General features: G+C 40.0%; 1 pseudogene; it reads right to left on the bottom strand.

Moving 5' to 3' along the window:
* The window catches only part of LOC131538359 (NACHT, LRR and PYD domains-containing protein 3-like), a 39,872-nt pseudogene extending 14,402 nt beyond the window's left edge, over nucleotides 1–25,470 (bottom strand).
* Nucleotides 25,471–26,048: the final 578 nt, after the last annotated feature.

The following is a 26,048-nucleotide window of genomic DNA, read 5'->3' as shown; positions in this document are numbered from 1 at the left end:
AAAATCCAGGTATGGTGTAATGTCCTCTGTTAAAAAGTTAAAAGCTAACAAGACGTTCAAGTCCATCGTTCAGCAGAGTCGGGTCAGCTGTTTTAGCCTGAAAAGTTTTGTTCACTGCTTGTACTTCTGATAGCATATTGCTGACGTATAGTATAAATGGCCTGCTCTGGGGGTCACAGTAGAGACGGTAGAGCTGCTCTGCCATAAAACAGCGTTCCGTTTACCGTACTACTCCAAAGAGAGTCTAGTATTCTCCGCACAGCAGGTTCCATGGATATCCATCTTGTTGCACACGCCTTTACAATTTTGAGTGGCTCTTCACCGTCATTACTTGCAGCATTCACAGCTTTGTATGTAATTTGCCTTGAAGCACTGTGAGCAAACCAATTACATGTCTCTCTGACTAAGAAATCCAGAAACTTCGGCAATGTCTTCTCGTAAGCGCGAGAAACAGCTAGAACTAAACTATGACAAACGCAACGCTCCAACACCAGTTGAGGAATTTCTTGCTTCAATTTTGCATACACGCCATTATTTATTCCGGTCATTACTGATGCATTATCAGTTCCTAGTCCTGACATCTTCTTTATATCTAGGCCCAGAGAAGACGAGTTAACGATTCCATCTGCTGTGAAGTTTTCTAGCTCCACTGCTGCCAAGTAACGGCTGAAAACGCAGTTTTGAGACAGACTGAAGTAGCGGATCACAATGCCCAGAATTTTTGATACAGAAATGTCATTTGATTCGTCTATTAAAAGACTGAAGGGTCTGTCGCCAATGTCTGCGACAAGTTCACTGACAAAGTGGGGAGCAATCACATTTTTTATTATGGCAGTGCATTTGGTCCTGTGTAATTTGATGGTGGCAGCATCTTTAAAACGTGCTTTGCATAAATCTGATAAGTGGTCAACACTGCTGATTGATCCATGTTCAGCAACGTAAAGTGCTAAAGAACATTCCGTTTCCGCAACAGAGAGATTTCTAGGTAATGAAAATGAGTCCATACGCACCTGCCTTTGATCAGAAAAAGGCTTTGCACACGCCATTTGCTTGGAGGTCAGTGAATGTTTAATGAGATCTGACTTCTTAGCATTTTGTATGACTTTGCAGTATTTGCAAAAAGCTTTTGATGAATTTCCAATAATAGGCTGAAGCCAGTCTTTAAATGCAGGTTCTTGCAACCAGCAATTTCTAAAGTGCTGCTCATATTTTTTCTCCGCCACCTTGATGCTTATAATGAAATGGTGGTGTGCGTCATGGCAGGTGTGGCGTACTGATTGATGTGTGTTCACTGCGCAGACTCATTGGCATGATTGAGAGCAAACGTGAGAGGTCACGGGACTACGGCAGTAAAAAATTTAAAATGTCCAAAAAAAAAAAAATAGTTATTTTTATTTAAATATAGCTAAAATAGCTCCTTGTCACAAAACATCAATAAAAGTCACAGCAACAATGAGAAAGTAGCTAAATTTGGTGACAAAATCCCCAAATTGGCAACGCTGGTTCTCAGTGCTCAGTGCTCAAATACACACACAGCAGTCCAAATGTCTATTGTGTAGTTGAGTATCTCACGCAAATACAGTCGGTTATGGCTTAAGTGAACGTAAACAGCTGGGTTAAAACTGAATGTGTTCATGTGCATGCATGCCTTCAGTCTTAAAGGGACAGCATTCCTAATTTAATATCGATCTGTGTCATCAATTTTAACCAACAAAAGACGTTAAATAAATGTATACTTGTTAAGTAAACCTACTGTATCTGAAAAATGAGTTTAATTTGTATCTCTACCAAAAAATTTAAATGGATTCCAGTTTTTCCAAATTCAATCCTTGATTCAAATTTCTCATAAGCTTAATTGATTTGGTCTAAAGAGAGAAGAACTGATGACTATTTTTGTTTGAATACTACATATAAAATAGTTACCAAAATAAATGCTGGTAACTGCAGTTTGACTAAAAGTTGACAAAAATGCAATTGACTTTTCGTCGACTAAAACTAGACTAAAACTATGAAAGACTCAAATGACTAAAATGTGACTAAGACTAAGACTAAATCAAAAATGCCTGCCAAAATTAACACTGCACTCCCACCACCTCTACTCCATGTGTTTCTCTGCACAGGCCCCGTGATCTTCCCAGATGTCCTTCACTCCAGCGCCGGGACACGATGGACCCTGGGTGCACCAGCAGTGGAAGACACGAGCCAGACCCTGGGCGATGACCTCTCCCCCTCTGCCGCCTCCGGCCTTCGAGATCTCCACCCGGAACCGCGAGACGGAACGCGACGCTGTGATCGTTGGAGACTCTATCGTCCGGGACACGTCCGTGCTACGTTAGCTGAAGGTAATGTTCTGGTCCTGGTGCTCATGTTCTCGATGTCCAAGGCTTTTCCGTGCTGATGGCCTGCACCCCAGAGTTGGAGCGGAACTCCTTTCGGACAACATCTCCAGGATGCTACGCTCCATATGACTAGTAAGCCAATTCTCAAATAACTGCTATGATGGCTTTTGTTCTACCCACTTAAATGATAGAAGTACTTGCGCTGTCCAATCTATACATACTGTGTCTGTTCCCTGAATAGTGAAGTCAAAATATAAATTTAATGCAGGCTCTAGAAAAAATCTGATCGTAATTAAACCAGAAAAATATATAATTGTTGTTGCAAAATAAATGAACAAAAACAATTTTTAAAGCTTGGGCTCCTAAACATTAGATCACTCACACCCAAAGCAGTTATTGTAAATGAAATGATCACAGATAATAGTTTTGATGTATTCTGTTTGACTGAAACCTGGCTTAAACCAAATGATTATATTGGTCTAAATGAGTCTACTCCACCAAGCTACTGTTATAAGCATGAGCCCCGTCAGACTGGTCGAGGCGGTGGTGTCGCAACAATATATAGTGATATTCTCAATGTTACTCAGAAAACAGGATACAGGTTTAACTCATTCGAAATACTTCTACTTAATGTTACACTGTCAGATACACAAAAGAAATCTCTCCTATCTCTTGCTCTGGCTACTGTGTATAGACCGCCAGGGCCATATACAGAATTCCTAAAAGAATTAGCAGATTTCTTCTCAGACTTATTGGTTAACCCTCTGGGGTCAACAAACGCGGATACTCGTTTTGTGGCATAATCTCCTGATAACGACGAAAAGAACTTAAGTTACACTTTCAGTTTTGATCGTACAGATAAGAGCAATACATCAATCGAATCTGTAAAGGGTCTAATTTTATTTGTATACACTCATAATAACAACAAAATGCTGTGCTTTTGTAGAATGACGAAAATAAACAGGGTGCATTCTCTGCCATCTATGTCTCTGTCACCTCTCTTCACAGATACATAAATAAAACAACCCGAATCTCAGCGAATATTTGCCTCAAAGACAAGATAAATATATGTATAGAAAGCTTGAAATGTCTACTTTTAAATTAACCAATTTAAGGCGAAAACAAATAATCTCTTTTTATGTAATCCGTATGAAAGTAAGGAGTGGTCCGGTTTCTCCTGTATCGCCTCATTACAGCTAATGTGGTCTCGCCTCCCACTGAGTGCGCTGTTCATATGGAAATGAACTGAGGTGAGCCAGGTCACATACAGTCAAATAACAGTCTTTAATGAAACCCAAACAGGGCAAGACAAGGCAAGGTAGGGCAGACACACAGGAACACCGGGAGTAACGAGTAGACCAGACGACACTAACTAAACGGACAGGAACTAAATACACATGATAATTACACACACAGCTGAACGAAATCATACACAATCACTCTTAACAAGGACAGGAACAGGAAAAACAAGAGGGCAGGAAACACACGACAGAGGACTGACATGATTCCCCCCTCCCGGAAGGCGCGACCTCCAGAGCGGAACAGACAGATCGGGCGCCATGGCGGATCAGGGATCTCTGGAGGCCATGGCAGGTCGTCTTCGGGGCCGTGGCCTCGGTCCCCTTGGCCCGGCCCCTACAGCCGGAACCCTTCTACCCCCCCCCAAAAACTGCATCGTATTGTAGTATAATATACCCTAGTTGCTACCCTAGTTATTTTACTATAGTATTTTTTCATGCGGGTATGTTAATATTATTTGTGGTTGATAGTATTAAAATATAGTTTCTTTGTTATTGGCATTCTGTTTTCTCATCAAGTACGCATATACTAATGTACTGTGAAAAATAAATGCTAACAGTTGTTTACAACACATTTTTAGGACTTTGAATACACCACTCTTGCCTTCACCTGCATCTCGCACAGGAAGGGGACGCAGGTATATTATTTAGTTTTCAAATCCATTCAGAATCTTATAGAGTAGGTGTGCATTCACTATTTTACAGATGTTACAGATGTTAATTTGATTTATTTACTGTATGGTAAAATGTGTGCTATGTGGTAATTGTGTTCTTTTTTTCTAAAAAATGGCAAAATTGTGACAAGACGTCATACTTCATTAAATAGAATGAAGTATGACTGTAGTTCCTAATATGGTGTAATATCTCATTTGTATTCCCTACCACTAGATGGCAGACATGTAGTACTTCGATTCTAGACCAAAATTGTTTGAGGAAATAGCAGAGCAAGTGAGCTATCGTATCATTGATGCGGAAGCAGTTCAGTTCTTAGCGTCTGAGTAAATTGTGTAAATAGAGAAAATCGCCAAATGGCTATAAAAAGTTGTACCGTGAGGATGTGTTGCAAATGTTATTCGCCGATTCTGACTCTGAAGTGGAATATTTGCCTTTTGGAAATGACGATCGGCCGTCTAATGATCGCGCATCTCCCGGTACATCTTTGCAGCGCAATTGCGCCGCTGTAAAAGGCGAGAGTGTTCACAAAGCACCATCAAGTGATCATTTCGAGCCTTGCCCAACGGGGATGGGGGTGGCAGGGGTGGACGTGGTCGTAGTGTCCATAAGAAAGGCATCGCGTTGCTGATGATCGGCCAGATTGCGTCTTTTTTCTGATCGCACGCTCAAAGGGCCGCCGGCAGACAGTACAGGTGCAGTCAGTGAGGGGTAGGTCTGTGCGCTGTGCCATGCAATGAGAGGTACCATGCTCTCAAGAACTATAAACTGTCACATAGATACCTGATTGGGCAGATAGCTGGTCAACTGATCAAAAAATAGGCACATGTATTTTACTATGGCACAGTAATATAGTAATAATTTAATACTTTCTCCTGTTTTACTGTTGATTTCCTCTTTTCCTGATCATTTGGAATAAGGATAAAAAAACAAAAAAACAAAAAAAAAACAACAACATGCAAATAAGTTGAAACATCCATTCAATATCTATTATTTCCTGAATATTACTGATGAACTGATCAAAAAGTAGGCTACTGTTCACATGCATTTTACTACTATATAGTATAGTAATATAGTAATAATTTAGTACTTTCTCCTGTTTTATTGTTGGTTTCCTCTTTTCTGATCATTTGGAATGAGGATAAAAAGAAAAAAAAAACATGCAAATAAGTTCAAATATCAATTCAATATCTACTATTTCCTGAATATTATGAAATTCAAGAGGGCCGCCCCCTGATGACATCATAACATGCAAATTAGATGAGTATATTTACACCCCACATAAACTTTAGGTCATGCCCAGCATTTTTCTAATTTACTGTAGATCTCTATCTTTAAGCCCTTTCAAGCCACAAGCTTTTGAAATCTTGATGTCAAAATCCAGCATTTTTCCAAAAAAAAACCTGGCGCCTAAAGGGTTAACATCCCAATAATGTTAATAATGTAGTTTATTTGTGTAAACAGCATACTTATGTTTTTATTTCAGATGTGAGAATAACGGTGCAAAAGAACCTGTGGCAAAGAGAGCTAAACCAAATAAGCAGCCCACTCTGTCATGGAAAACAGAGACTGATGTTGACATGGCTCCACAGGCTCTGAGATTCCTGCCCGCACAGGAACCTGGACCACAGCTAAGACCATGTGATGCACACACTCCCATGAGTCTGTTCAAAATGTTTTTTTCTGAAACTGCTGTGTCAACTCTGCCAGGGCACGCGCAAAGGACCGTAAATATAAATGGACAGACATCAGCATCAGTGAGCTGTACTGCTACATTGGGCTTCTCTTCTACATGGCCATGGTGAAGTTGAGGTCCATCAGAGACTACTGGCGGGTCAGACCCCTCATGGACACTATCCAGCATGCATGTAAGGCCATCTATCATCCAAGAAAAAATTTGGCAGTGGATGAAAGAATGGTGGCATGCAAAGTAAACACAGGAATGACTCAGTACATGAAAGCCAAGCCAACCAGGTGGGGCTTCAAGTTGTTTGTTCTTGCGGACTCGTCAAATGGATATACTGTAGATTTTGCTGTGTACACAGGAAAGAACAACTTTCCCACAGGCCATGGACTGTCATATGATGCTGTGGCATCTCTGTTAGACCGTACAGTTTTGGGCTCTGGGTACCATGTATACATGGATAATTTTTACACTAGTCCCAAGCTCCTAACAGACTTGTTTGCTTTGAAGTTTGGTGCATGTGGGACTTACAGAGACCACAGGAAGGATTGCCCTCGGAATGCAGCTAACTCGCTCACTAAAAAATCTGTGAGGGGCTCCATCAGCTGGATTTGAGACAAACATCTTGTGTTTGTGAAATGGATGGACACACGAGAGGTGTCTGTCTGTTCCACCATCCATGCTACTTATACAGGAGACACTGTGCAGAGGGTGAAAACACAAAATGGATGGAGGACAAAGAGTTTTCCTTGTCCTGCACCTGTGACTGCCTATAACCAGCACATGGGGTGCGTTGACCTGTCTGATCAGCTGTTACAGTACTACAGTACACAGCACAAAACAATGAAGTGGTACAGAAAGCTATTTCTACACTTCTTGGACATTGCTTCCACCAATGCTTTTATTGTACACAAAGAGCTTTATGGCACCACAAGCCACAATGAGTTTATGGAAAAACTAATTGCAGAGCTCTGTGGTGTGTCACAGAAAATACCACCAAAACGGACCAGTGTTGTGTTGACCAAGTGCCAGTTCCAGGAGCTGAGCAGACCTCAGATAACACTGCTGGTCGGCGGACCTGTGTGCTTTGCAAAGTAAAGCATGGTAAGAGGCAGGACACTCCTTGGAAATGCCAGGCATGTGATGTTCACTTGTGTGTTCAGCTGAAAAGGAACTGTTTCCTAGAGTGGCACAAAGATGTATAGCTGATCAATTCTGTGTACTATGTGAGAGAGTAGGTTATACATAGGGTGTAAGAGTGGGCTTCTTCAAAGCTTACACCATATTTTATCTTGCACTCTTCCTGTTTACACTATTTTTCTTTTTTGCACAGTTTTGCCCTGATTGTGTCTTCTGTACCACCACGTTTCATGTGTAAATTCAACTGCAGTATACACATAAGATCATCTGTGTCCCTTCTCAATCCTGGACATTTTCTCAGCACTATTTGAGCGAGTAGGTTATACATAGGGTGTAAGAGTGGGCTTCTACAAACCTTACACACTATTTTTATCTTGCACTCTTCCTGTTTACACTTTGTTTGTCTGTTTTTGCATGGTTTTGCCATGAATGTTTCTTCTGTACCAATATATGTTTCATGTGTAAATTCAAGTATGTCTTAAGTTATATGAAAAGTGTATTTCTTTCTTGTAACTTCCCTCTCAGTCACATACCTGCCTGAATGGCTCATTATGAAGCTCATTATGCAGCTCATTATGCGGGCCTTTGTCTTCTCAGGTGTGAATGTGAAGGTTGACGCCTTCTCGCATAGACCCTTTTTACTCACAAAGTGACTTAGAAAATTTAAATCAATATATTGTTTTCTGTGAGCAAGTAAACAAGATGTTTTTCATATAATTTTGAAGCAAAAACTCAGTTCTCCAGTTCTCAAAAGTCTTGTGAACAAATGTTGTGTATGTGTTTTATGGCCTTTCAGTGACATAAACGTTTCTTTCTCAAAAACAAAATCATGTACATAAATGCTGCTAACATATTACTGTAGCCCAGTTTGTGCTGTTTACAGTGTTATTAGAGTTTAGCCATTTATATGCAGTGGTGTATTGTAACGAAGTAATAATACTTTGTTACAGTACTTAAGTAGTTTTTGGGAGTATCTGTACTTTACTTGAGTTTTTATTTTTCAGCCAACTTTTACTTTTACTCCACTACATTTCCTAATTAAAATGTATACTTTTACTCTGATACATTTCCCCGAACAATATTCGTTACTTACTACAAAATAGTCAGAAGTCAGAAGAACACAGACTGCAGGAAAGCAGGTTTGACGAATCAGTGGTCTGGCGCTTGCAAGTTAGACTCCTAAAAACACCTTTGCTCATGTGTAAACTAGTGCACGCACAACCGCGGATGATTTCATTTTCCACTCAAGTCGAGTCTGGGGTGTGCAGTATACAGTATATTTTCTGCGATAATAAGGTAAGTGTTGTTGTAATAGGGTGACCATACATGCCATTTTTTACAGCGTAAGTCTCTTGACCTTTAGGCCATTTACTCCATCCTCCGACACATTCCAACGCACCCTCTTTCTCTCCAACAAAGGAACACGTGAACTTACATAGATGATTTTTAAAAGACAATCAATTGAATAGTATTGCCATTAGGGCAACTACTTTCATGAGTAATATGTTTTAAGCCTCTAATATGCTTGATGTGTTTTATGTAACCTGTGAAGTTTAGCATGTTTTTATGTCCCTTTTTAGAAGACCAAGTTATTAACTGTACAACATATATGCAAGATATTTAGTTTGATCTTGAATAAATGGTCACGATATTTGCAGAACATTGACATGAACGAAAAGTTGGTATTATGCACAATACTTGCATTACAACAGTTTATTGAAGTTATTAACAAAACTCGCAAAGATATTTCCCACATGGAAGACTGAGCATCATGTTAATTTATGCACAAAGAGGAAGAGTACGGGGCGTGACCCCGCCCTGCAGCAACCTCTGATTGGGACACAACCTCTTGGGATGGACCTAATTGGCTCGTTTAAAACCCAATGTTCTGAGCAAGTCTTGCAAACTCAGACATTCAGAAGAACTCATCAGCATGGCAACCAACCCGAAGCTCCACTCAGCAAAACACCCATTCATCACGAATGTGATTCCACAAAGACGTCACCTTAGGACCAACCAATCAGCAAAGCTGTGATTCCCTCTGCCAGGAAAGTCAATCAAGGGAAACCTTGCCTTGAATATGAACGCAACAGTAAACACTAAATCTTCTCCTAGCTGATACTGGTGCTAAATCTATCTTAACTCTTTCCCCACTAAACACAGAATTTTCAGTGTTTCCGCGTTATCACTGTTATTCGCTCAGGGGCGCTATTACGCATCTCCTGAATGAGTCTAGAATGTGCCGATCAAAATCACAGACGAGGAAAATGCAGAAACGAGCAATCTCATATGTAAGCAAATGCATATGAAAAATAATGCGATTGTCAACACTAACCGCATATAAATGAAAACTGCCTAATGCTACTGAGTGAAATGTGGATCCAGGAAGTGGTAAAGGTCTGTGCAAGCTTTGGGATACTGATGGAAGCCATCTACTGCATCTTTGCTTTGATCATAGTACCGAATATGATCCAGATGAAGCATTTGATAAAAATGTGATTTTCGCAGCTTTTTGCTCAAAATGTTGCTTTGTTTAGGAAACCTACCTATATTCAAGTGTTGATAAAAAAAAATGCTTGAAGCTAGAATTAAACTGATTTTTTTGTTTAAAAGTAGAGGTTCTGTTATTTTTATGTATTGCATGTTCAGATATTCATACAACAAAATATTCTGGGGGCCATGAAATTTTTTTCAAAAACGCTGGCGGGGAAAGAGTGAAGTAGCTCAAGATAAGCCAAATCTCTGCTTTTATGCTCTTCTCAGGTTGCGATTTAAGAACTAGAAGCAAATATTAGACTTTTGGGACTCCATTAAAAAACTCTGTAATTCTCATTCCCTAAACTGTATGTGTGTGTGTGCTTTCAGTAGTTTAGTTTCATGTATATTAGAGTAGCTCAATAAACTCTTGTTTCATTGCAAATAGCATTGTCTTGACTTTATCTGCTTATAAGTTAATGTCTTTTGCTCTTGATCCAGCTACTTAGCTCACAGTTAATAAAATATCACTTTGTTGTATTATTACCGTTCCCCACGGGAATAATATAAAAATCAGAATTGATATGATATACTAATTTAAACTCTTCGCTAGACAAATAGTTGATTAAGTGTAAACTATTAATTTTGAATCAGTTTAATAAATTCTTTGGAATCGAGTTCCCTTTGAACCATTTGAACTTGACCTAATTCCTTACATCACCTAAAGACATACAGTGAGATCATCTACAGACACACACACACACACACAATCAGATCATCTACAGACACACCGATAGATCATCTACAGACACACACACACACACACACACACACACAATCAGATCATCTACAGACACACTGATAGATCATCTACAGACACACACACACACACACACACACACACAATCAGATCATCTACAGACACACCGATAGATCATCTAGAGACACACACAGTCAGATCAACTACACACAGTCAGATCAACTACACACAGTCAGATCATCTACAGACACACACACACACACACACACAATCAGATCATCTACAGACACACCGATAGATCATCTACAGACATACACACACACACACACACACACACACACACACAATCAGATCATCTACAGACACACTGATAGATCATCTACAGACACACCGATAGATCATCTACAGACACACTGATAGATCATCTACAGACACACCGATAGATCATCTACAGACACACCGATAGATCATCTAGAGACACACACAGTCAGATCAACTACACACAGTCAGATCATCTACAGACACACACACACACACACACACACACACACACACACACACACACACACACACACACAGTCAGATCATCTACAGACACACCGATAGATCATCTACAGACATACACACACACACAGTCAGATCATCTACAGACATACACACACACACAGTCAGATCATCTACAGACATACACACACACACACAGTCAGATCATCTACAGACATACACACACACACACACACACACACACACAGTCAGATCATTTACAGACACACATCAACATTGTGGCCAGCTGACTGTAAATGATCTCTTATGTGTTCTTAAATACCTCAGTATCTGCAGCTGACAGTTTGTACTCTTCAGTCCATCAGAAATGATCTTTACACCAGAGTCCTGCAGGTCATTGTTACTCAGGTCCAGCTCTCTCAGGACAGAGTTTGAGGATTGTAGAGCTGATGACAAACTCTCACAACACTGAGCGATGAGATTACAGCCAGCAAGACTGAAAGAGAGCAGAACACACATCAACAGTCAGATCATCTACAGACACACACAGTCAGATCATCTACAGACACACACACAGTCAGATCATCTACAGACACACCGATAGATCATCTACACACACACACAGATCATCTACAGACACACAGTCGGATCATCTACAGACACACACAGTCAGATCATCTACAGACATACACACACACACACACACACACACACACACACACACACAGTCAGATCATTTACAGACACACATCAACATTGTGGCCAGCTGACTGTAAATGATCTCTTATGTGTTCTTAAATACCTCAGTATCTGCAGCTGACAGTTTGTACTCTTCAGTCCATCAGAAATGATCTTTACACCAGAGTCCCGCAGGCGATTGTTACTCAGGTCCAGCTCTCTCAGGACACAGTTTGAGGATTGTAGAGCTGATGACAAACTCTCACAACACTGAGCGATGAGATTACAGCCAGCAAGACTGAAAGAGAGCAGAACACACATCAACAGTCAGATCATCTACAGACACACACAATCAGATCACCTATAGACACACACAGACAGATCATCTACAGACACACACAGTCAGATCATCTACAGACACACATCAACATTGTGGCCAGCTGACTGTAAATGATCTCTTATGTGTTCTTAAATACCTCAGTATCTGCAGCTGACAGTTTGTACTCTTCAGTCCATCAGAAATGATCTTTACACCAGAGTCCCGCAGGCGATTGTTACTCAGGTCCAGCTCTCTCAGGACACAGTTTGAGGATTGTAGAGCTGATGACAAACTCTCACAACACTGAGCAGTGAGATTACAGCCAGCAAGACTGAAAGAGAGCAGAACACACATCAACAGTCAGATCATCTACAGACACACATCAACATTGTGGCCAGCTGACTGTAAATGATCTCTTATATGTTGTTAATACCTCAGTATCTGCAGCTGACAGTTTGGAGTCTTCAGTCCATCAGAAATGATCTTTACACCAGAGTCCCGCAGGCGATTGTTACTCAGATGCAGCTCTCTCAGGACAGAGTTTGAGGATTGTAGAACTGATGACACAATTTCACAATGCTGATCTGAGAGATCACAGCCAGAAAATCTAGAAGAGATGAAATATTAAAAACAAACAATAAAAACATGTACAGTAGGGCTACCCTCTAATAGTGAACTAACCATTTGTCAACAACAAGAGAATTTTATTAGTTGCTTAGTCGCAGACAACATATTTAAAACCCACAGAAAATGGTGAGGTCTCGTAGTCTGTGACGGACAAATTGTTAATTGCTGGTCTATGTGTTAATGACACATACATCGGGCAGGACATCCAAATGCTCGCCTATCATTCATCAACCTCAAATATGGCTTTTCATCTGAAATATGCAAGTAGCAGCAACTTTACATGGCCGCTCAATCTAATGTTAACCTAGAAAAATGTGCGCAATTCAAGTGTCGTTGTGGCGTGTGGAGCTGAATAGTAGCACGCTCTCTGCACGACAGATGGAGACGCCGCCTTAAAATACTCCATCATTTTTGCTCATACAGATGTAGCAAATCAGCTCAAAAGGGAAATGTATATAAATAATTACAATTAATTAACCCAAGAAATCTGCAAATTTAAAAAAAAAAACTTTAGTAAAATTATCAGATGCCAGTGGTCGGTAAATTAAAATCATTAGTACCGGGCTAGAAGAGTTCAGATAAGTTAGCTGGGCCTCAAAGCTTGTAAAGCTAATAGTAGTCAGCATTTTGCATTAAAAACCGTTACAAGACCTCCTCCTCGACCTGTCAGGGGGTACCAGTCAGAGGTGGACAGTAACTAAGTACATTTACTTGATTACTGTACTTAAGCACACTTTTTGAGTGTCTGTCCTTTACTTGAGTATTATTTGTTTTCTGGAAACTTATGACTAACTTCACTACATTTGAAAGACAAATATTGTACTTTTCACTCCACTACAATGTCCTCCAAGTAGAAAGTTGTTACTGTGTAGCAGCTTTGAAGGTCAGTGGGTGATTTTTTTCTTCTCTAAAACGTGACTTTTTTTGACAGTCTATCAGCAATCACTCTTCTAGGGTTATGTGAAGTGATTTCCCAGCATTTTTTGAACACTGACCAGTTGCAAATGTGATATTTATTTACAACAATTCAAAAATAAGAAGTTAATATTGTGGTATACGATATATTAGACACAATATTGTCTGATTTTGCTAAATTGAACAATTGAAAATATTAGCTATAAAGCCACAGAAGAACTGTTGTGCATCTCCTAACAAAATACAGCAGGTGTTTGACTTGAAGCAGCGCTGAGCAGACCGTTCTGTGTGTGATGATAAAGTACCACCAGAGCGATTAGAGGGGATTTTTTCTAAATATTTGTTTTGATGTCAAATAAACGTTGATGTTTTGCTTTTTTATTAAAGCAGTGTTGCTGTTGTAAAGTTTCACAGCTACAGTTGTGTTGCTGGGTTTTAAGCAGGTTTGATTTTTTTTTTTATCAGTCTGTATTTACAGCAATTTCACTGTCAACTCTGTTCAAATGTAGATGAATGGCTACACGTAGATGTGTGCACACACTGCCAGAGCTGTGTGAGATCACTACCATGCTCTCTTTGCGGAGGTGGGTGGGGGTGTTAAATAAAATTGTTATTGTTGTTGTTGTTTTTTCCCCATAGGTTTTTAACATTCTAAAAGCTCTTTATTCCAAAGACACTACAAGCTAGTCAGTGTATTCAGTATGCGTAATGTATTGTAAGTTGCTTAAGAGGTATTGCAAGTATTACATACTACAATAATAAACCAATGAATTGACATAAAAAAGGAAATTTACTTTTGGTACTTAAGTACTTTTAAAAGCAAGTACTACTGTACTTTTACTTAATCAAGAATCTGTCTATACAACTTTCACTTGTAAAGCAGTAATATTTGACCAGCAGTATCTGTACTTTCACTCAAGTAATGAAGTTGTGTACTTTGTCCACCTCTGGTCCCAGTTCAGAAAAAGGACTTAGATCACCTGCTTTTATCCAGGACTCACAAATAAGAAATTCAAATCGTTTGAAACTAAGTCGTTGCAGATGAAAGTTTTGTTGACCAGGGAGTGCGCATCTCGTGGAACTTGAGACGATCTGCGAAGCGAGTGCTGATTATGTTGGTCAGCCTTCCTTCGCCGAATGCGAGAGGAATTGCGTTGTGGAGGGCAGACAGGTGAGTCCCGTGAGTCTGGCCGAACACGCACAGTAGAATCCCGCGATCGCTGTACTATCCATAAGCTCGATTCCGTGTTCAGCGTGCACTGTGCTGACCCAGAATGAGACGGGTAGCCCACAGCCAAAGCCATCTTTGGAAAACTCAACTCCTTGTGACACATACATGTGACATTGTCACTTCCTGTTTGTTGCTGCCGCGTGTTTTGAGTTTGAGCTCCATCAAGTTAATTTGCTGTTGTGATTCATGCGGGGGTTAACGACACCAAGCTGTGGCAGACGGAGACACTGAAGAGGGACTTCAGGAGCCTGATCGAGACGGTACGCAGCACATCGCCCGCGACAAAGATCGTTGTGTCAGGACCGCCTCCCACGTATCGAAGAGGACAGGAAAGGTTCAGTAGACTTTTTGCTTTAAACGAATGGTTATTGTCATGGTGTAAAGAACAGAAACTGCTCTTTGTTAATAACTGGAATCTTTTCTGGGATCATCCAAGGCTTTTTCGTGCTGATGGCCTGCACCCCAGCAGAGTCGGAGCGGAACTCCTGTCCGACAACATCTCCAGGACGCTACGCTCCATATGACTAGTAAGCCAATTCTCAAATAACTGCTATGATGACTTTTGTTAATACCTAACGATAGAAGTACTTGCGTTGTCCAATCTATACAGACTGTGTCTGTTCCCCAAACAGTAAGGTCAAAATATAAATTTAATGCAGGATCTAGAAAAAATGATCATGATTAAACCAGAAAAATGCAAAATAAATGAACAAAAACAATTTTTAAAGCTTGGGCTCCTAAACATAAGATTACTCGAACCCAAAGCAGTTATTGTAAATGAAATTATCACAGATAATAGTTTTGATGTATTCTGTTTGACTGAAACTGACCAATTATATTGGTCTAAATGAGTCTACTCCACCAAGCTACTGTTATAGGCAGTGTCGCAACAATATATAGTGATTTTCTCAATGTTACTCAGAAAACAGGATACAGGTTTAACTCATTCAAAATACTTTTGCTTAATATTACACTGTCAGATACGCAAAAGAAATCTCTCCTATCTCTTGCTCTGACTAATGTGTATAGACCGCCAGGGCCAAATACAGATTTCCTAGAAGAATTTGCAGATTTCCTCTCAGATCTATTGGTTAATGTTGATAAAGCACTAATTGTCAGAGATTTTAACATTCACGCTGATAATTCAAATTATACATTAGGACTTATGTTTACTTACCTAATAAACTCTTTTGGAGTCAAGCAAAATGTCACCGGGCCCAATCATCGTTTTAATCATACGCTAGATTTAATTATATCACATGGAATTGATCTTACTGATATAGATATCGTACCTCAAAGTGATGTTACTGATCATGCATGCTGTGTATTACCGATATTAACTATATGGCTTCGCATTATCATCCAGGCAGAACTATTGTTCCAGCCACTGAAGACAGATTCACAAATAACCTGCCTGATTTATCTCAACTGCTCTGTGTACCCATAAATACACCTGAACTAGACGAAATGACTAGCAACATGGGCACGATCCTCTCTAATACATTAGAAGCTGTTGCCCCCCTTAATTTGAAAAAGGTTAGAGAAAAACTTACTGCGCCATGCTACAACAGTTATACCCATTCTCTCAAGAAAGAAACTCGTAATCTTGAGCGCAAATGGAGAAAAACTAACTTGGATTTTTTTTAGAATTGCATGGAATAACAGTATATCCAGCTATAGACAAGCTTTAACATGCGTTTATCAAAGTAGGAAATATAATTAGTGCTCTTGAGATATGAAATGGAGGCGGGTCTGGATTCCGGACTTTGAGAAGCACTGCTATAGATCATGACATACTCATAGATCGATTACAAAACTATACGGGTATTCAAGGGCAGGCTTTAAGATGGTTTAGATCCTACCTGTCCGATCGCTACCACGTTGTTTATTTAAACAGGGGGTCATCTCAATTATCACCAGTAAAGTATGGAGTACCACAAGGATCTGTCCTAGGTCCTCTGCTATTTTCAATATACATGTTGCCCCTTGGTAATATTATTAGAAAATACGGTATTAGTTTCCATTGTTATGCTGATGATACTAAACTATACAGTATTCGATGTTTCCCGTACTTTCTCCAAAGCGGCATCTAACGATCTTTTAGGATAGCCCTTGAGAATAAAACGCCGCACCCCCCGCTGCAGGGCCGGGTCTGAGATTTTCCTTGTGCCCCTCGATCATCCCCAAGATACTTAATTTTTGTGATAGTGACGAAAAGTTTTATTGATCAAAATATGAATTGTTCAGGTATAATCAAAGTGAATATAACCATTTATGTATCAAGATATTCTACTAATATAATCTTGTATCTGCCTGTGTGTAGAGGCCAGCATGAATGGAACATGCGGACATATGGTGAGGCTGCATGTCCTGTTTTGACATTACACAAAATATATGAGGGGGCCCCTACGTTCACGGAACATAAAATGAAGGTCTCCTGTCTGCTTTTGGGTGGCAGACTGGAGACAGCCAAAAAAGTTAAAATGGCAATGTATAAAATGTATTGAACACGCCTAGAGAAAAACTGTATAAAAATGTTGTACGGACACAGATTTGACAGAATTCACTGCAGCGTCTTCTCGGCCTTATTGTCTCTGATGATAATAAAGTCTCTCTTCTGGCATCAAAACCCCAAGACTTCAAGAGTGATTCTTCATAGAAAAAGTGGAAACCACCACAATAGTTTTGGGATTAATTATTTATTAAACTGACCAGAAATATATAGCCTAGTGCAGTTGTATTTTTCTTGTGCACCTCGTGGCACGCGTCCCTACATCTCTCCCTCACACTGACAGAATTTCATGTGAAATATTCACGTGATATTACCGTAATTTTACATTCACACTTGTAATCACATAAGCACAGCTGTTTAATTGCACTCTAGTCTCTGGTCAAACGCGCTCAAACAAGCCTAATGTATATCTATTAACTACACACACATCATAACGTTTTAGGCAAGTAGGCTACCATATTATGACAAAATATTTTAAAAAGACAGAATTTGTATTTAACCTGATCACGTTTAATAAGAACACATTTTAAGTTTAATTAACGCAGCATGTCCACGATTATTCAAACAACAAACAAATTATACAGCGAGCAAAGAACATATTATCAAAGAATATCACTGAATTCAGTCTAGCTTGAGTGTAAGCACACAAAAAAAAAGCTATAATCAGTGATGTTGTCTGCAGTGTATGAATTAATCTCTTACTTACATCTCATGTAGGCTACATCTGCACTTTGTTGTTTCTGATGAGAGAATTAACCGAAGTGCACTGATCAAAACTTTTGAGTATCAGTGATGTTAATATTTAGCAAAATCCCCTTAAATAACAGAAACATTAAAGAAAAAATTATTGAACTAAAATCACAAAAGCACAAATATATACTGGTTCACATATAACTCTGTCTTCATTTTTATGTTAATAATCTATAAGAATTTGGGCTGTTTAATATTAGGATTTTGTCAAAAATCCCCCACCATGGCCCCCAGAAATACATTTTTCTATTTAGATATTTATTTTGTTAAGGAAAATTAATGGTCTGGTTTCTGCAACTTTCACTTTAGAGCAAAAATCTGGCTTTCAACTTGAAATAAATAAAGATTTGACATTTATCGTGATAATTATATATATCGACTGATTTAAAAATGATCGTGATAATTTTTTGGCCATATCGCCCAGCCCTACTACAAAGTATTCAAAACCTGTTGTGTTAACGCATGAATAAATCATTTACAAAGCTGTCTGCATCCCCTAATCTAAAATGTAAACTACTCATCACTCGTAAATCTTTCTTATCTGTTACAAATGATCTGTAGCTGGATACAAGGCATTTACAACACTTTCTGCATCCGCTAAACTAAAGTGTAAACTACTCATCAGTTGTAAATGTTTTACTCATCACTCGTAGATCTTTCACCCCAGTAACCGGCAGGTTGGTAAACAGTTTCTCTGATTGGAAAATATTAAGCTGGAGGCAAGCACTAAATAATTCCGACGCACAGTTCTGATCGGATCTGTACGATCTGTTCTTCACCCTGCAAATCAGCCAACTTCACTCCTAAATCCACTCCAGCAGGGCGGAGAAAATATTTTGAGCAGAGCTCGCAAACCCCCGAACTCGCCGCATTCGACACCACCATCCTCCCGCACGGGATTCGGCTCTCCCTGAGTGTTGGGTCACAGCGGCAGGCCTGCCGTCCGACCGTTTCTTCTGTTGACTAATCGCTATTCATACCTAACATCTATTTGTGAAGAATTATTTTATTGGCAGTCAGTTCAGGATAGCACAAAACACAACACACCAACTATTCACACCTAACATCTCATTAAATGACAAAACTCTTAGCTTGTGTTGTATGACTAATTCATGTACATGTGTGACCTGTTAAAATGTAAGTTTTTGTCTTTGTGACATTAATGTGATCACAATGCTGACAGAGTAAATATGTCATAAAATCTCTCATTTAGGTACATTTATTTTAAAGGTGTCAGATTCATTATTAAATATGATAGTTTAGTTAATGATGAAACACTCACAGAGCTCTTCTGCAGTTGATCACAGCTGGTATCAGTCTTCTTCTGCCCTCATCTGATGTGTTGTATTTCATGAGCTCAAACTCATCCAGCGGCTCCTCTGACATCTGAAGCATGTAGGTGATTGTTGAGCAGTGAGCAGCAGAGAGTTTCTCTGAGCGTTTGTCTGATTTCACAAACTCCTGAATCTCTCTGAACAGAGTCTGATCTTTCACTTCCAGCAGACAGAGGAACAGATTGATGGATTCACCAGCTGAGAGATGACGAAATCTTTCTGGGTCTTTGATCTTCATTTTAATGTACTGTGTGGTTCTGCTGATGGTCTCTGAGCTGTTCTCTGTGTGTGTCAGTAGATCCTGTAAGAGTCTCTGATTGGACTCCAGTGAGACGCCCAGCAGGAACCGCAGGAACAGATCCAGACGTCCATTCTCACTCTCAAGAGCTTTATCTACTGCTGATGTTAGTAGATCATACAGAGAGACTTTAAGAAACTGCAGCAATTCTTTGCTGACCACGTGTGAGTAAAGCAGATAGAAAGCAGCGAGAAACTCCTGAACGCTCAGATGAATGAAGCTGTAGACTTTCCTCTGATGAATCACAGACTCCTGCTTAAAGATCTCAGTGCAAATCCCAGAATACACTGAGGCGTCAGTGATGTCTATGCCGCTCTCAATCAGGTCCTCCTCATAGAACATCACATTGCCCTTCATCAGCTGTTTGAAAGCCACTTCAGCAAGTTTCACAATCACTTCTCTGTTGGACTGCAGGAGTTTCTCTGGATCTCTCTCTTCATACTTCTGGTTCCTCATGTTGATCTGAATCAGCAGGAAGTGGATGTACATTTCAGTCAGAGTTTGAGGGATTTCTGCACTCAGATCTTCTTCCAGGAGCTTCTGAAGCACAGTGGATGAGATCCAGCAGAAGACGGGGATGTGGCACATGATGTGGAGGCTTCTTGCTCTTCTGATGTGTGAGATGATTCTGCTGGCTTGCTGCTGGTCACTGATTCTCTTCCTGAAATATTCCTCCTTCTGAGGCTCAGTGAATCCCTGAATTTCTGTCAGACGGTTGATGTATTTGGAGGATCTGATTGGCTGCTGCTGGTCTGGAGGTGATCCAGATGAGAGCAGAGGAAGCAGCTCTCCTTTCATGAGCTTTGACATCAACACACCCACTGATGAAGTCTCAGTCACATCACAAACTTTCTGAGCGTCTGAAAACATCAGCGTGATTCTGCTTTCATCCAGACCATCAAAGATGAACACAACTTTACACTCCTCATAAATCCTTGAGTCCAGATCTTGAAGTTCAGGATGAAAGTCCAGCAGAAGTCTGTGAAGACTGTACTGATGATCTCGGATCAAGTTCAGCTCTCGAAATGGAAGCACAAACATGAAATCTACATCCTGATTGGCTTTTCCCTCGGCCCAGTCCAGAATGAACTTCTGCACAGAGACGGTTTTTCCGATTCCAGCGATGCCTTTAGTAAGAACAGTCTTGATCTGGTCTTTCTCCTCACATCCTGGTTCAGCGGAGGCTTTAAAGATGTCATTGCAGTAGATTGGAGTGTCTTGTGAGTGTTGTGTTCTGGCTGTTTTCTCCATCTGTAAAACCTCATGTTCTTCATTCACTCCTTCACTCTCTCCCTCTATGATGTAGAGCTGTGTGTAGATGCTGTTCAGGAGGCTTTCATTCTCCTGGAGGTTCAGTCCCTCAAATAATCTCTCATACTTGTTCTTCATGCTGGTTTTGAGCTGGTCTTTGACTCTCTGTAGTTCATCATTCACTGGTTGAGGAGAATCCAGGTCTCCAGTCTGATCATCTCTATTCCCTCTGCACAAACAACAGAAATAAAAAATAAAATAATAATGTGCATTAAAGTGTTTAAATACTAAAATTAAATTATAAATCATAATGTAAATCAATACATATGGCAATCTTGTATTTTATGTATAACTAATGTCTTATATATTTCAGTTAATTTCCTATTTAATTTCAAGTTTATATGAAAAAAAAACTGTTGAGGTTTTTGTGGATATTAAGTGATCTGCTCCATCTATGTTTTGATCATCATTCTGAATCTGATCCAGGCATAGTCTTTCTCAGCTTTTTGTTCAAAATGTTTCTTCTACATGAAACTCACCCGCATTCAAGTGTATATAAAAACAAAAGCTTTTTTTTTTTTTTTAAAGCTAAGACGAAGTTGTTTCTTTTGACATTTTGCATGTCCATTAGGGATGTGCATCTCCATAACTGAGGCTGATGCGATGCGCATCTCGATGCATAGCCAACGATACGATACACTGAAGATACATATGAAGCAGCTAGTGATGCAATGCGATACGATTCACCCGTTATGATGCAATGCAATGCGATTAGATTTCGATTCGATTCGATTCAACACAATGCGATTTGATGCGACACGATGCAATGGAAAAAATATGATCACTTTTATTTTGTTGGTTCAGACCATAGACTGTAAAAAAAAATGGACGTAGTGTCCGTGATGTCACCCGTAGGTTTCTGAAGAACATTTTTGAAGCTCAAAGTGGGCGGAGACGGCCGTCGCCATCTTGACTGTGCGTCACTAATCGAAAATGGGCAAAAAGGCGGGATGTGGGTGGAGCCGGTTGCTGAAACCACGCCCGCCAAGCTTATGCTTATGCTTCTGCTTATGCAGAACTTTAAGGCTTGATATAATTTAAATGGATGAGTTATAAAAAAATTCACCCCCCTCACAGCTGTCACAAAGGGCAAAATTAGCTATATAGATCAAAATCATTTTTTGCACCAGGCTGTAAACATGTTTTTTTCAGCTGTAAAGTTTGGCATTTTAACATGGAGAGTCTTGGGATTGACTCTCTTTTGGAGCCAGCCTCCAGTGGCCAGCCGATGAACTGCAGTTTTAGTCACTGCCGTGTTGGTTTCAAGAGAGAGAGCGGGAGGTTGCCACTTGGTTCAGACAGACAGCAAATCATAAATTAACTTGTGTCTTCTGACTTCTAACGCCTCGAGGCCTGTTTCATAAAACAAGTTTATCAAATAGGCCAGGCTTATTTCAGTTAGTCTGACTCACTGACAAATGATTTGGTTCCATAAAGCAAATTTAAAGGGTAACTAAACCCTAAAACAACTCTTTTGAGTTAATGATCTGTAAGACTGTGTCTTTATTAGTGCTGTGCATTGATTCGAGTAAATGTTTTGACATTAGGTTATAAGGTGTTTTAATTCTACAATATATGGGGTAAAAACGTCTGCTTGCTGCCCTCTTCAGGTTGAACGATGGCTACTGCAGTTGAAATGTCCTATTGGAAACGTGTGACGTCTGATGGCACTTACTAACCACGCCGCTGCACGAGCTCGGTTCCTCCCCTCTGTCTCCGCTGGGCTCTGCACACTTTTCCAGCATTTTTCACATATTGCCAATGGGTGGAGTTAGGCTCTGACCATTGGTTTAGTTACCCTTTAACAAAGATCAACCTCAGTCACTGTGGCTACTTGTGCTGGAAAGCTAAGCTGGAGCAGGGCAGGCTAACGGTCAGGCTAAGCTGAGCTCAATGACCAACAGGGACACAATGATATTAATACTGACTCTCTCACATACTCTCAATGCCATGCAGCCTTTCTCTCTGGTTTTACAACAGCTGTACCTTTTATAGTTAGAACAGATAGCATTAGAACATTACAATCTAACATTGCTCTTTAAAGCATTAACAATCACTAAACAAAGTTAAAATCACTAAATTAAAGCTACATTTTAACTGCTATAAGAAACACACATTAACTCATCTGAGCTTAGTAATTAGGACTGTATTAGCTTACATTTTATTTACTCATTACAATAGTCCCTTTACAGTTACTGCTATCATAAAATGCATATTTGACTCGTCCACTCACGTAAGCCTCGCTCACTCCTGACAGAAAAACTGATATATTTGCATGACTTTCTAGATGAAAAATAAACCTGTGGCATGTCAGTTATGCACCGAGGAAAACACGACGTCTCAAATGCATTAAACAGCACAGATATATTCACTGTTTGTCAGGGTGGATCGATTTGATCCATGATCGACATTAAGGGCTGCTTAAGAATAAGCGTGCACAAATTAGTGAGATTGTGTGAACTTACATTGTCGTTTATAACCGCTTTAGCCCCGATTGATTTGTTAGGTTATTTCAAGTCAGGTTTTGGACTTTAATCTCCGCTTTTCCTCGGGTCTCCAGTGTTGTGATACTACATCATATTCACGCGCAGCGGTGATGAGAGAACGCGCTCGAGAAACAGTTTCGAGAGGAGAAATCAATCTACATATCAAATATTGGTCACTTTCTAAACAATAAAAGATGATTTATAAAAATGTGGGTGGTGTCTGGCAACATAAAAAAATAAAATACACACACACACACACACACTAGGGTTGCTGCGATAGACGGTGTTGACGGTTTTACTGGTGTGAAGCCTCAACACCGGTTATGTCACTTGCCCGCCGCCCCCACCGTCGTTTTGATTTTTTATAGTAATAAAAAGCAGCACTTCTGTTAGAGAACAGACACTACAATTAAAACTGAACACGGCTGTTCAACGCAACGTGCCGAACGACAGTCGCATCACACAGATTAGATTTCATTTATCACGTGAAGCTGACAAGAAGAGTGAGGTGAGACAGACAAGACGATGGCAGAAGACATGCAAAAATATTTTGGATTTCATGCGACTGTAATAAAGTCTGACAGTAGGACACGAATCCACTCTGAAAACACTGAGTCACGAGAGGATCCGAGTGAGTGACTCTGAAACATACACATTCATTCAAACACCTTTCACTATCCACTAATCACACTCTCATCTGACAATGAGATCAATCGACTGTAAATTATTAGATCCCTGCATTAAAGCAGTAGATTTGTGTCTCACCTGGGGTCAGAGGGCACTGGATCATCACTGAATAAAGGAGGAGGACCCATGGATCTGTCACTCTTCAGAGACACACAGCTGTGATCCGGAGATGAAGAGCTCTCTCTGTTCTCCATGATGACAAACTGACTTCACACCTGCATATGGAGACATAAGAGCACAAATGACACATAATATTGTGATGATTATTGCAGTAAATCTTAACGCTACACACACGATGAGATTGAAGAGAATGTGGAGCTGCAGCAGGATCCTTTTCTTCTGAATCATAAAGTGCTGGTTTACTGACTGTAGTGAAGAAGATCCTCATGAGCATCGTCAGTATCTGAGCTCACTGATGCTCTTGTGTCTTACTGAACATATCTGACTTCAGCAGCAGGAGAAAAGCATCCGTCTGTTCAGAGCTTGATGTGTGTAACGTGACGTCACTGATCGTGACATCTGATGAGGAGCATTTTCAGAGCTGATGTTTCATTGTTGAAGACACAATGAGTTTCAATGTATTCACCAAACAAACAAAATCATAAAACATTTACTACAAATCAGGCAGTGATTCATATGTCATGATCATCACAGTATAACTGGAGAGAGCGAAAGAGAAACTGGACAAGAACTGCTTCAAGTTAAATAATGCACGCTTATGCAACCATATTACTGCAAGTCTTTATTTCATGTTTTCCCCTTCTAAAAGTTTAAAGGGGTCATCGGATGCCCACAATGCACTGCACGGGGTGGTAATAATTTCGTTGTAATCCAAATTTTCTGTTAGTATAGATGGCTGTTTTATATAAACATTCAATGGAGCTGCTGGTTGCAATCCGGACAGCGCTATCGGTGCGAAGAACGTAACACAGTTCTGGCGCAACGTAACAGACAAACTTTTCAAAACAAAGGAAAGATTTGGCAGACCTCTCAGAAACCATACAAATAAAGATCATTTTAGATATTTAATTACTATTTGGAGCATGGGATCGCTAGACTAGAGCTTAATGAACTCAAATTCGACCAAAACTGACACTTTTCACTTGTTTTCACAGTTTTTGCCTGTAAAAAAAACGTCATTATTGGAAATACGTTTTATTTTTATTTTTTAATTTAACGTTACGTTAAAATTTATTTTGTTTTAAGCAGTTTCTCATGTTTCTCATTTTCATTTAAGTCGAAGTGCTAAAATAACTAAAACTGAAATAAAGTGACAAAAGCGACAAAATAACTACAACTTTAAATAAGTATATGCTCATGCTGAATTTACAAAAATCAATATAAATGAACATAAAATAAACACTTATTCAAGACTGCACAATGGCACAACTGCAGCCTCCATCTTCCTTCGTGTCCAAGTGAATCCCGCTGAAAACGGGAAGATGTTCCACCTGTTCCTGATGGCAAATTACAGCTAAAACGTCACAGAATCGGTGTGCTCAAGCCTAAGTTCAACATAAACTCGAGAACCGAGAAAAAACTCACACGAGGACTCAAACACCACCAGAGAATATCCGACTATCACTGAACCTGCAACATAATATCAGAAGACGATACATGAACTTACTGTAGTGTGATGTTTATGACCGTTATCTTCAAATGATCTTCAAAATGGAGATTTCCTTGCCGAGTTTACTTTCGGTTTCGTCACGGACGGGAGCAGCCCTCGAGTCAAAGTGCGCATGCGCAGGACAGTGATGGCGCACTGGTGGAGATTGAGGTCTCTGCAGAACAAAAGTGGGTGTTTCTGAATTGCTGGGCGTTTTCAAGCTGCTGGGCGTTTCTAAATCATGCAATCAAAATGATCCCCCTGACCTAACCCCACCCCTAAACCTACCGTCACTCTGACGTCAGCCAATCAAGTAACATGGTCAAAAAACGCCCCGATCTGGTAACTCCCATTACTTTGCTGCAGAGACCTATACTTGCACTGGTGATCGCCGCGAGGTGCATGCCGGTTAGAAAAGT

Source organism: Onychostoma macrolepis, chromosome 04 (assembly GCF_012432095.1).
Source record: "Onychostoma macrolepis isolate SWU-2019 chromosome 04, ASM1243209v1, whole genome shotgun sequence".
Classification (NCBI taxonomy): Eukaryota; Metazoa; Chordata; class Actinopteri; order Cypriniformes; family Cyprinidae; genus Onychostoma; species Onychostoma macrolepis.
The sequence above is the reverse complement of the archived record's forward strand: the minus strand, read 5'-3'. Positions and strand labels throughout refer to the sequence as shown.